At 35.7% G+C, this 10,854-nt stretch overlaps 1 protein-coding gene across 1 annotated transcript in view; it reads left to right on the top strand.

Moving 5' to 3' along the window:
• Positions 1 to 8,101: 8,101 nt before the first annotated feature.
• The window catches only part of chl1b (cell adhesion molecule L1-like b), a 116,805-nt gene continuing 114,052 nt past the window's right edge, over positions 8,102 to 10,854 (top strand). Inside the window, exon 1 of the mRNA XM_065279775.2 lies at positions 8,102 to 8,284. The gene's annotated coding sequence lies outside the window, so the exon portion shown is untranslated. The remainder of the gene's footprint in view (positions 8,285 to 10,854) is intronic.

The following is a 10,854-nucleotide window of genomic DNA, read 5'->3' as shown; positions in this document are numbered from 1 at the left end:
TTTGCCCTAAAACAACCGTATTCATACCTCCTTTTCCCGGCAAGGTTTGCTTTGCTAACCGCAATGCTTTGCACTGATAGGTTAGGAAAGCTTTCGACTGATATGTGTCAGAATCTCACCGTTCCCCCTTTGGGAGCGAAAATCTATTATCCAATGTTTTGGGCCACCGGTGGGATTTAGAGGCCAAACAGCAAAACTGTTGTGTTTCTCATCTCTGAATTTTATCAGGGGACACGAAAAAAAGATGTCAATGAAATGCCTGAGGGGCCGTGTTGAATTTTTGATGAAGTGAGAGAAAAGCAACAGCATCTATTTACATCCCATCCCTGAGCGTTTATTTGCCGTGGCTACATTCTTCTAACAATAATGTACGAGATCAATCGGGGGCACAGCAGCCTTTTTTAAGTTTCAGCCAGATCAGATACGGAGATGTGAGTGTCTCTGCGGCATATCGGGGTAAGAAATGAAAGTCATTATTTGCATGAACACACTGTCATAGTGTAGCAATCATCCTCTGAGAAATGTAATTACACCAAGGTAAATTCTCGCCGAGAGAGCTTGCAATGTTATGCTCGTGTGAACACTGAAGAAAAATACTTTGCATTGTGCAGTTCGAGCATGCAGGAGGATTTGTATATGACTTATCAAAGCCTTATCTTTTGTTTTTAACATTTTACACATTTCTAATCTCTATACCCATCTTCATTTTCACCCCATTATTGCTTCATTACCATTTAATGATTGTATGTACGGATATAATTAAGTTCTTCATCAACACCGTGGATCTCTCATGGGTCCGTACATCCTTTGTCCGCTATAGATTTGGAAATGCCTTTTCTCTCTATCCACGCATTTTAATTACAAGCTCACTATCAGTTAGGACCCTTGCGCCGGCTGAATGATGAGATCATCCAATCGGATTCCAGTTGACGGATTCCACATATTCCAGTGACACTTGCTGGGGTTTCAGAGCGGGCAGGATTATAGGAAGCAGCATATGAAATCATGATAAAAGTATTATGCGGTTATTAAGGGAAGCTCCAGTCGATAGCCCACCACATGAGCAGTATAATCGGGGTGTAATCAGATCAGCATGCTGGAGCTATAGAACATTACATGGCGTTTCAACAGGAAGATAATATGAGGTGAAAAATGAGCTTACTAGTATTTCCTTATTCTAGTGAGTGTGATAACTAATCTTAACACGTGAAATAAGAATTATTTTGTGATATTTTATCATGGAAGAATTTCATCATTTTGTGTTCTGCTGTGTTTGTTATTATTTAAAAAATATTTATAAAAATTACAAATCTCTGATTTTCTGAGCGCATAACACTCTAAAAACAAACGGTGCTATATAGCACCAAAAGTGGTTCTTTGCTCGTAATCATAGAGGAACCGTTTTTAGAGCCAAATTTTATATAGCACCAAATTTTTTTGAGTGAAGGACATGGGTTTGAACCACTGATCTATATAAATGACTGGATTGCGCATGACGTCACACTTGTGAAGCCACCGCGCCGCCATGTTGGTATACCCAAACGTTCTATTAAATCAATGGACGTTATCAGATTTTAATGATAAAACATCACTTTACTCGTCTTCGTTTTTATATGTGAAGTTACCATGCACATTATTACAACACATACGTCCTAAGCATGTAAATAGTTATTTACTGAAAGTTGTACATTTTGCGTTTTAAACCGTTATTATACATTCATCTTTATTACAGTATCAGATCAGCAGACAGACCGCAGCATATTTAGTATTAATGACAATAAATATGCTCATTCTGAAATCTAAATAAATAATCATGCTTTGTACCGTATGTGCATGCAATAATTTGCTAGTTTTGTAATTATGTTATCTAAACTTACAAGTTACCTAAACTTATTCGAGAAATAACGCTGACCGTCACAGTGTAGCTGAATGTAAAAAAACTTTATTTATACCCGTGTCATTAACAAATGCAACAGACACACTCACCTTAACGTTTTTTTATAAATCCATTATCCTGCTCGATTAAAAGGTAAACATTGCAAATAACACCAGAATTAACAAATAATTAACGTACACATATCCTAAAAATTAACCTTGTGTAACTGATACGCTGTAAAGGGGGTACATTTTGATCATGATTTTGAATGGAAGTCAATGACGCCCTCTGCCGGTTGGGTATACCAAGATGGCGGCTCGAACTCTGCGCTGGCTTCACCTCACGCAGTTACGTCAAGCGTTCTATGTGCAATCCAGTCATTTATATAAATCAGTGGTTTGAATCCAGGCAACACACATAATGATAAAAAAGAAATGTATACCTTAAATGCACTGTAAGTCGCTTTGGATAAAAGCATCTGCCAAATGAATAAATGTAAAGGTTTTCTCTTTCTTTTATGAATGGGTTAACAAAGGTTGCATTTATTTCTTTGTGTCTCTAGGTAATAGAAAATGTTAAATCCACCTAGGAAAGCAAATCCTTTTAAGCTAGATGAATCAAAAACCCAACCGTGATGTACAACATACTCAGAGGAAATAAGAGAAAGAGACTAAAGTACTCTTCTATGGTTTCTAAATGCAGATGTAAACAATCGAGTAATCTTTATGCTAAATCACATCACTTGACTTCTACGATGTTAAGACACTGCACCGTTTGTTAATTATGTATCACAAAAAGAACATTATGTTTGAATTGTGCATAATTGTACATAAATATTTATCTAAATATGTTTATTGAATTTCTAATACATATTTTAATTGCAGTAATGTCCAAGACCAAATGAACATCTTTATACTCCACAGTTTTCTTTGGTGGAAATGCTTAATAAGGGTTACCATACGGTCAGCAGACTGCAAACAGGCTGCATATTTATTTCCACATCATTTATTCTCATTACATAGTACTCAGGATGTCAATAGAGGCATTTCTGCTCCATTGATATAGCACATAGTGAGTGTGAAAGAGAGAGAGAGAGAGAGAGAGAGAGAGAGAGAGAGAGAGAGAGAGAGAGAGAGAGAGAGAGAGAGAGAGAGAGAGAGAGAGAGAGAGAGAGAGAGAGAGATATTATGTTCAAAGGTTTTATTCTATTCTGGTTGAACTGGTGAACCCAGTGGTGAAATTTTCAATGACGTTGTAACTATTTGCTAACTAAAGAATGACTGATCATTTGTTCTCAGTGTAACTAGTAGCCTAAACACGGAGCACCCCTAGAAACAATACTGAGCTTAGTTACTGTAGAAAAAATTCCCTAGATGTTTTAATTTGTTAAAGTTTGAATCATAGACATCAGATATTATTATATTAAAAATGCACAATAATGCATTGATATAATACAATATATTGCTCTCTGATATTTACAAAGAATGTATGTAACTTTATTAAGGACAAAAATTATCCAAAAACTTTTTTGACTGTTATTACCTTGTACGAAAGGGTCATGAATAATAATGTTGACCTCTGCTCTGATTGAACTTTAGCCTAAATGCTAGCATATAGCATTAACTAGCAAATAGCCAACACGATCTCACGGAAAGTCTTGTTGTAGTCATGCAAAAATTTTTTTTTTTTGTGTCCATGGCACAAAATTCAGCTTTTTTCGTGTCACTTGCATGCATTTCTATTAATAGTTTTTCATGTCAGTGGCACGACTTTCTCTATCGTTTCATTTTATGTATTGTTTTCTCATTTTTTTTCTTTATTTTTAATTATTGTCGCTCAGGGTTAGATTTTGGGTTTGGGATAGGATGTATTTTTATGTATTGGTTTCTACACGTTTTTCTTTCGCTTTTAAAACAATTCTCGCATGGAGTTGGGGTTAAAGTTGGGTTTTGGCTTAGGATGTCTAAAAATGTAACAGAAAGTGATTCCAACCCCAAGTGACACTGGTAAGACAATAGGAAAACAATACATAAAATGAAACGGAAAAAAAAGAAATTTGTACTAGTGACACGAAAAAGACATTTGTGCTCAAGGCACGAAAAAAGCTGAATTTTGTGCCATGGACACAAATAAATAATAAAATTTTGCGTGACTATAACACGACTTTCCTTGAGATCAGTCTGTATATAGCGCTAACTAAGCAGACGCAACTTTGTTTTAACATTGTAACAACATTGTAATTAATTCAATGTGTAATTGGGGCGTACATCCCGACAGTCACATCACAGTCGATGTTATGTTGAGATTGGCCTGTTTTTTACTGGTCTTTTGCATGCATGAAGTTTACATAAGAATGAGAAAACAATCGTGTTTGAGGCTCACGATACGTCATTATCACAATCAGAATCAGAAAGAGGTTTATTGTTTTTGTGTCACAGCTTCCAGTGGACAGAGACAACAACGGCACACAGATAAATAAAATAATATGAATAGAAATAAAATAATAAAACAAGATATTAATAAAAATACACATAATATATACATCCTGTATAAGGTTATTGGACATATTATTATATTTGCACAGTGAAAGAACATTTAACTGTTAATGAGGTATATTACCATGGTACATTACCATGTACAGAACTCTTATTATTTATTCTTTGGCACCTTTAAAGAAAAATGCTTGCATTTAGACACCACCAAAAAAATCCCTGACACAAGAAACTGCAACATTGCATCATTTCCAGCTAGCAGTAAACAGGGTAAACATGTTTCTCTAACATTCTCATAAAATGTTTGGTTTTCTGAAAAAAAAAATTCTGTCATCTTTCACTCACCCTCAATCCATTTGACTTTTTTCTGCTAGGGAACACAAAAGGAAAAATATGACTTCCAGTCTGTAACTTTCTGCCCACTTTCTCCTTTTGTGTTCCACAAAAACGGATAGGGTTTGGAACAACATGAGAGTAAGAAAAAAAACAAGTACAAGTTTTTTTTGGGGGGGGGGGGGGGGGGTGCACTGTCCCTTTGTCCCTATAACTATCTGACACAATTGTTCTTGATATGAACAAAACAGGCCGTATTCAGTTCACTTTACACACCCTCTATATCAACAGTGATTTTCACACTGCAATTAAGCTTGGGTAACACACACCCAAAATGAGATACTGTTACCGAACTGCACCCAGCTGAGCACCACGTCACGCTAGACTACCCATAATTCAGTTCTACTCTCCTAACCTTTCAGTCATCGCTCTGATACTCATCACTATAGATTGGTGTAGTGCAGGCACTCTTCCGACCCCTGTGGTAGACACTTGTGACAGGTGTCCCTAGTCTGACAATAAATCAATTTGGATTTAAGAGACACCTACTGAGGAGCAGCGAGCCTCATAAAAAGATCCAATTACGTTTCGTGTCTGCTGAATGCCATCTTGTAAGCCTCTCAATTAGATTAGATTGGCACAAATTAGATTAGCTTAGATTTTTGACGGTCATTTGCTTCCTTTGAAGGGAACCACTACAATGAGAAAGACACTCAGTTATCAGTTTAACAGGTAGAATTTTCCTTCGTCAATGCTGGTGTGTTGGTCATAATAAACATATCATGCTAAATTGGCTAAAGCCATTTATACTGCACACTGTGGTAAATTTAAAGTCCCTGTGAATTGACTTAAGTTCGTATTTTGACATATTAAACAAAAGGGCGTCGCTTGTATTTTCCACTGTGAATTGATTGGATATTGAAAAGTAGGCGTTTTATACAGAAATAGAAGTCGCAGCAGACTGATATTTGGAGAGGGGGGATTCACGGATGCTCCCGCCTAGCCATAGCTGACGTCATCAGAAAAATATTGCCTTAAAATTTTAATTAAAGTTTATGAGAGCACACACTCTAAAAATGGCTGGGTTATTATTGACCCATAATGGGTAAATATTGGACAGAACACGTGCTGGGTTAAAAATTGACCGAATGGGTTGTTTTAACCCAGCTGCTGGGTTATTTTGCCCCATGGTTGCATACCAATAACCCAACATTGGGTCATTTTTGACCCAGCATGGGGTAATTTTTAACCCAGCACGTGTTCTGTCCAATATTTACCCATTATGGGTCAAAAATAACCCAGCCATTTGTAGAGTGCATAAATAAAAATATAAAAAGAGTCACATGGATAAAGAATGGTCAAATTTGATTTCATGGGGACTTTAAGGTACAGTAAATAAACAGTGTTTTCAAAAATTATTTTATACTAATAATGTCCTTGGGTGTAAATATGTAAGATGTATGTAAGTTTATATACACATTAAAATGCTGGGTTACAATGATTGTTTATATAGGTCCCCCCTCCCTTTTTTTCTTTCTTTTATCCTCTTTACCAGTATTATGTTTTTACTTTCAATTTACTAAATCTATATTATAATGTGTTTATAGACCGTTTCATCAGACGCACATGCAGTGACGCGATTACACGTCTGGTCCGAACTTTACTTCCGGTTTCAGTTTTTTAATTCTCTGACTAGTTGCTTAACTGAACTCTTGAACAAATACCTCGTCAAAAATGACAAATGTTTTGGTCTCTTATGTGTTGTTTATCTTGCTTGTTATATAAATAAACTACTTTAAAAGGTCTTTGTTGTTATTTATTATTAGCGGCGTTTACCTGAAGTTATGTGTTGACTATAAAAGCCTCTTGTTTATGTTTATGTTGTTACTTCTGAAACCGTCTATATATGTAGCAAGAGTATATTGTATCATATTTGACTTGTGAATTCTGGAGCATTTTTTCACCCTTTTTTTATTATTATTTTTGTTTATTTTATTTAATTATTGTTTTTATAACTGAATCAGAGAGAAAGAAGTATTTTGATTCAATCTCATTTTGATTTTATTTATTTATTGTTTAATATGTTGAAACAATGCTAGGCTGTCCCTTGTTTTGTAACTCTAATTGGAAAAACATGAAAAAAAAGATTTAAGTTAAAAAATGCTGGGTTATTTGCAGCCAATTGATGGATAAAAACTGGACAAACCCAGCCACTGTTTTAAATTATCCCCGGAAACAATTAAACATTTTCCACATCTTGCTGAAACCCAACATAGGTTGAATAACAACCCAACAGGTTGTGTTTGTCACTTTTGACCCAGTGCTGGATTGATACAAGTTTGTGCTCTTTAAAATTGGTTTGCTATGTTGTTATGAAACGTTATTACAACTTGCCATCTTACGCCTGGCTTAAGTATCCAGAGACATCACCGTATATGTCCACTATATCACAATGTACTCTCATCTTCTTTTGAACCACAGGGGTTCATCAAAATTCTAAGGGGGAGTCATTGAAGCCCTTGGGTAGGCTTAAGATGATTTAAAATCTACTGTTTGGTTATTATAACGCATATGCATTACACCATTCTAGCCATTCTAAACTCATTCTAAACACGCTGTGGGCAATATGGGCGGTGCCTTGAAGTTAAAAAGGTTGAGATCCACTGCTTTTAAGGAACTGTCTCCTGTCTAACTTTTGCTGCTGTCTAAGGTCCTGAAAACACAATTTTAGACCCACATGAACAAAATCTAGTATACTTTAATATTTACCATAGTAAACTGTAGTATATGTCTACTGTATAGTATATAGTTATTACTATGTAGTATTCTGTAGAGTGAATTGATAACTGCAGTAAATACTGTAGCATAGTTTAATATTTACTACAGTAAGATTTAAAACACTAGTATCTAGCAATTTTACTACAGTTTGCTATAGTAAATAAAGTACTGAAGTCTACAAAAGTATTTTTAGAAAAAAGTGCAAAAGCTGTCACTGGGATCGTACCCCTTAAAATGTGCTGATTTAGGTACAGTTTTATATACATTCAAGGTACTAATATTCTCCCTTTATGTACAAAGTTGTATTTTTTTATTGGGTACCGCCCTAGTGAACACCCTAAGTACCTTTTTGTTTGAGTGTCCAGACTTTTTTAGTAATCTTACATTATATCCATAGACACATTCATCTTAAATAAACCTATTAAACACCAAAGATAATAAAGACACTGGTTACACACATTGCTGTAGCCAAATCCCCCTAGGACGTACACGTACCTCTGAGAACACCACAGTGATATCAATCGGCATTATTGTATGGAGTGAGAGAGTCATCGCGGTTGGGGGCGTGTTAACCCGTTCACAATGTGCCGAAGTTGCGGAGTCTTTTCACGGTTGCCATGGATTTCTAAACGCTATTGACGCGCTCCCGGCTCTTTCACTGAACACGTTTATCCGACAAACCCGCCAGTGTGAAGCAAACCCATCATAGCGCGAAACATTTTGCTGTCAGTTCACATACCCGACGACTCGAACCCTGCGTCTCCAGTACCACGTTGGCCACATCAGTACCAAACTACACCAAAAGGTAGGGTTTTTGTGTTTTTCTTGTTGTGGAGATGTTTAATTGTCGATATTGTGTTAGAGAAGCAGAGTTTACCACTATGTAAGCCTTATAGCCTATATGTTGAGGTAAAGCGTTGTGCGATTTTTACGCAGCTGACAGGTGAAATTAAAGGAGCTTATTTCCCATTATAATGAATGATGCTCTCCATGCGGTTTGAAATCCTGCTGTTTGCCTATCATTGCCTCAACTTTTGCGTTTAACTGCTTTTAAAGATTTAATAAAGATGTTTAGGATATATGAATAGGATACTGTTTGATATTTACACTCATTTTAGGGACATTTCAGGAGCAAGCTTGCCTAACACGTGCATGATGTATATTGAATGATGGATTTAAATGCACAACGCTAAAGTGAATATTGTATATTAATAGTGTTTAACAGCTCAAAAACTATTTTAATCGCAGTTTAAAACGCATAGAAGTGCGTCAGTTGCGCATTTCTTTTATAAGCGGACCTGAAGTTCTAGTTTAATCTGAAATTAATTTTTAATTTAAGTTGTTTCAGTACTAAATTGTGCTTTCACACAGTGCCTTTTGAATGCATTTGTATATGCAGTTGTATAGGTATATTGTGTTCTCCTTGAAAAGCACGCCCTTGGGTAGCCCTTGACATCATTACCATCAGCACTAGACTTGCATTGCTTGACGACTAGATGTCTGTTCTCATCCAAACGCAGATTGTGCAATCCAACTAGAACCAAAAGGGTTTCAGAACCTTATGCCATATGAAAATATCTGTTTTAGTTTAACTAAAATGAAGTAAGAAAGAAATTGTTATTTTAAAAAGCTTTGACAAAAATGTTCTCTACTGGTCTATGAATGGCATTGCTGTGAAAAACCATGTTAGGCACATTTTAAGAGTGCATAAACCGGATTTGCATTTTTAATCTCCAATGTGCCATACATGAAACATAAGAACCATATACACTATTTATTAAAATAAAAGGTGCTTCACATTGCCATAAAAGAACAAAGCATAAATTTTTTTGCTGGATGGTTCCAAAAGGAACCTTTAACATCTGAAGAACATTTTGGTTTTAATAAAAGGTTCTTTGAAATGAGGAAAAAAAGTTTTTTTTAGATAGATAAAAAAAGAAATGGTTCTTTAAAGAACCTTGAATGGTTCTTCAAAAGTGGTTCTTCTATGTCATGACTGTGAAAATCCTTTTAAGCACCTTAATTTTTAAGATCGTGCAATTTAGACTGTAATGTAAACATATTGAATGGAAACCCTCTGATTACGATGTGATTATCAAGCGTTTCCTCCAATTATGAAAATCCGATTCGTTGTAAATCTGTAACACGACAGCAAGATAAGTTACTCTGCAGCAAAGCAAACGATTAAAGTCGCATTAGAAACAGAAGGCAGCCTACTGTGCTCGGAGACTTTCAGCTGAATTTGGTTGGATGGATTAGCACGATGATTGGTTTCTCCACTGGTCCACATGCAGGAAAGAGAGTGAGGAACACAGATAAGAAATGAGTTGAATATCCCTTCACGAACCGAGTGGGTGAGCTTTGCCGCTAATGAGCAGTGGCATAGGATTTAATATTGTGCTCATCTAAGCTTGTGCTTTTGTATCAGGCATATTTAATATCCCACTTTCAGGAACACAAAGCTTTGCTTCTTTGTTTCACATTCAAGTCTTGTTCTGTTTATATTCATTCCAGTAGGGTTTGTTATAATCCCATTATGCAACAGTTAACCTGATGAAGACAGGTGGGTCACCCATTTGTGAATTTATTTACATTTGCTGCACATTTTAACTCTGAAATCTTGACAACAAAAGCATATTTTAAATGCTTCAAGACTCTGTATGTGATATTTGCAACATGATCTCAAGGCAAGTCGTGTTATAGTCACAAAAATGTGATTAATTTATTCGTGTCCATGGCACGAAATTCAGCTTTTTTCGTGCCTTGAATACGAATGTCTTTTTCGTGTCACCTGCACGAATTTATATAAATAGTTTTTCATGTCCGTGCCACGACTTTCTTTTTCGTATAATTTTATGTGTTGTTTTTTCCCCTATTTTTAAATCATTGTCGCTTGGGGTTAGATTTGGGGTTTGGGTTAGGATGTACTTTTATTTATAGGTTTCTACATGTTTTTTTTTTCGCTTTTTTTCTCTATTCTCTCCTGGAGTTGGGGTTAGGGTTGGGGTTTGGGTTAGGATGTCTATAAATGTAGCAGAAAGTGATTCTAACCCCAAACCCAAGCGACAATGGTAAGAAAATAGGAAAATAGAAAACAATTCATAAAATGACACGATAAAGAAAGTTGTGCCACGGACACAGAAAACTATTTATTTGTGCGAGTGACACGAAAAAGACATTGAAAATTAAGATTAAGAAATTAAAATATCATATAAACTTTATAATGGACTTTCTAAATATCTATTGACATCCACTCAAACTGGTTATACACATTTTCTATTGATGACTAAGAACTAAAATACCTTTGACAAATGTAAATACACTTCAGGAAAAAGGGTCAAATAATATTCCCTAGCTGTCTCTGGGGCTGTATTC

The sequence above is a fragment of the Paramisgurnus dabryanus genome, chromosome 7 (assembly GCF_030506205.2).
Source record: "Paramisgurnus dabryanus chromosome 7, PD_genome_1.1, whole genome shotgun sequence".
Classification (NCBI taxonomy): domain Eukaryota; kingdom Metazoa; phylum Chordata; class Actinopteri; order Cypriniformes; family Cobitidae; genus Paramisgurnus; species Paramisgurnus dabryanus.
The sequence above is the reverse complement of the archived record's forward strand: the minus strand, read 5'-3'. Positions and strand labels throughout refer to the sequence as shown.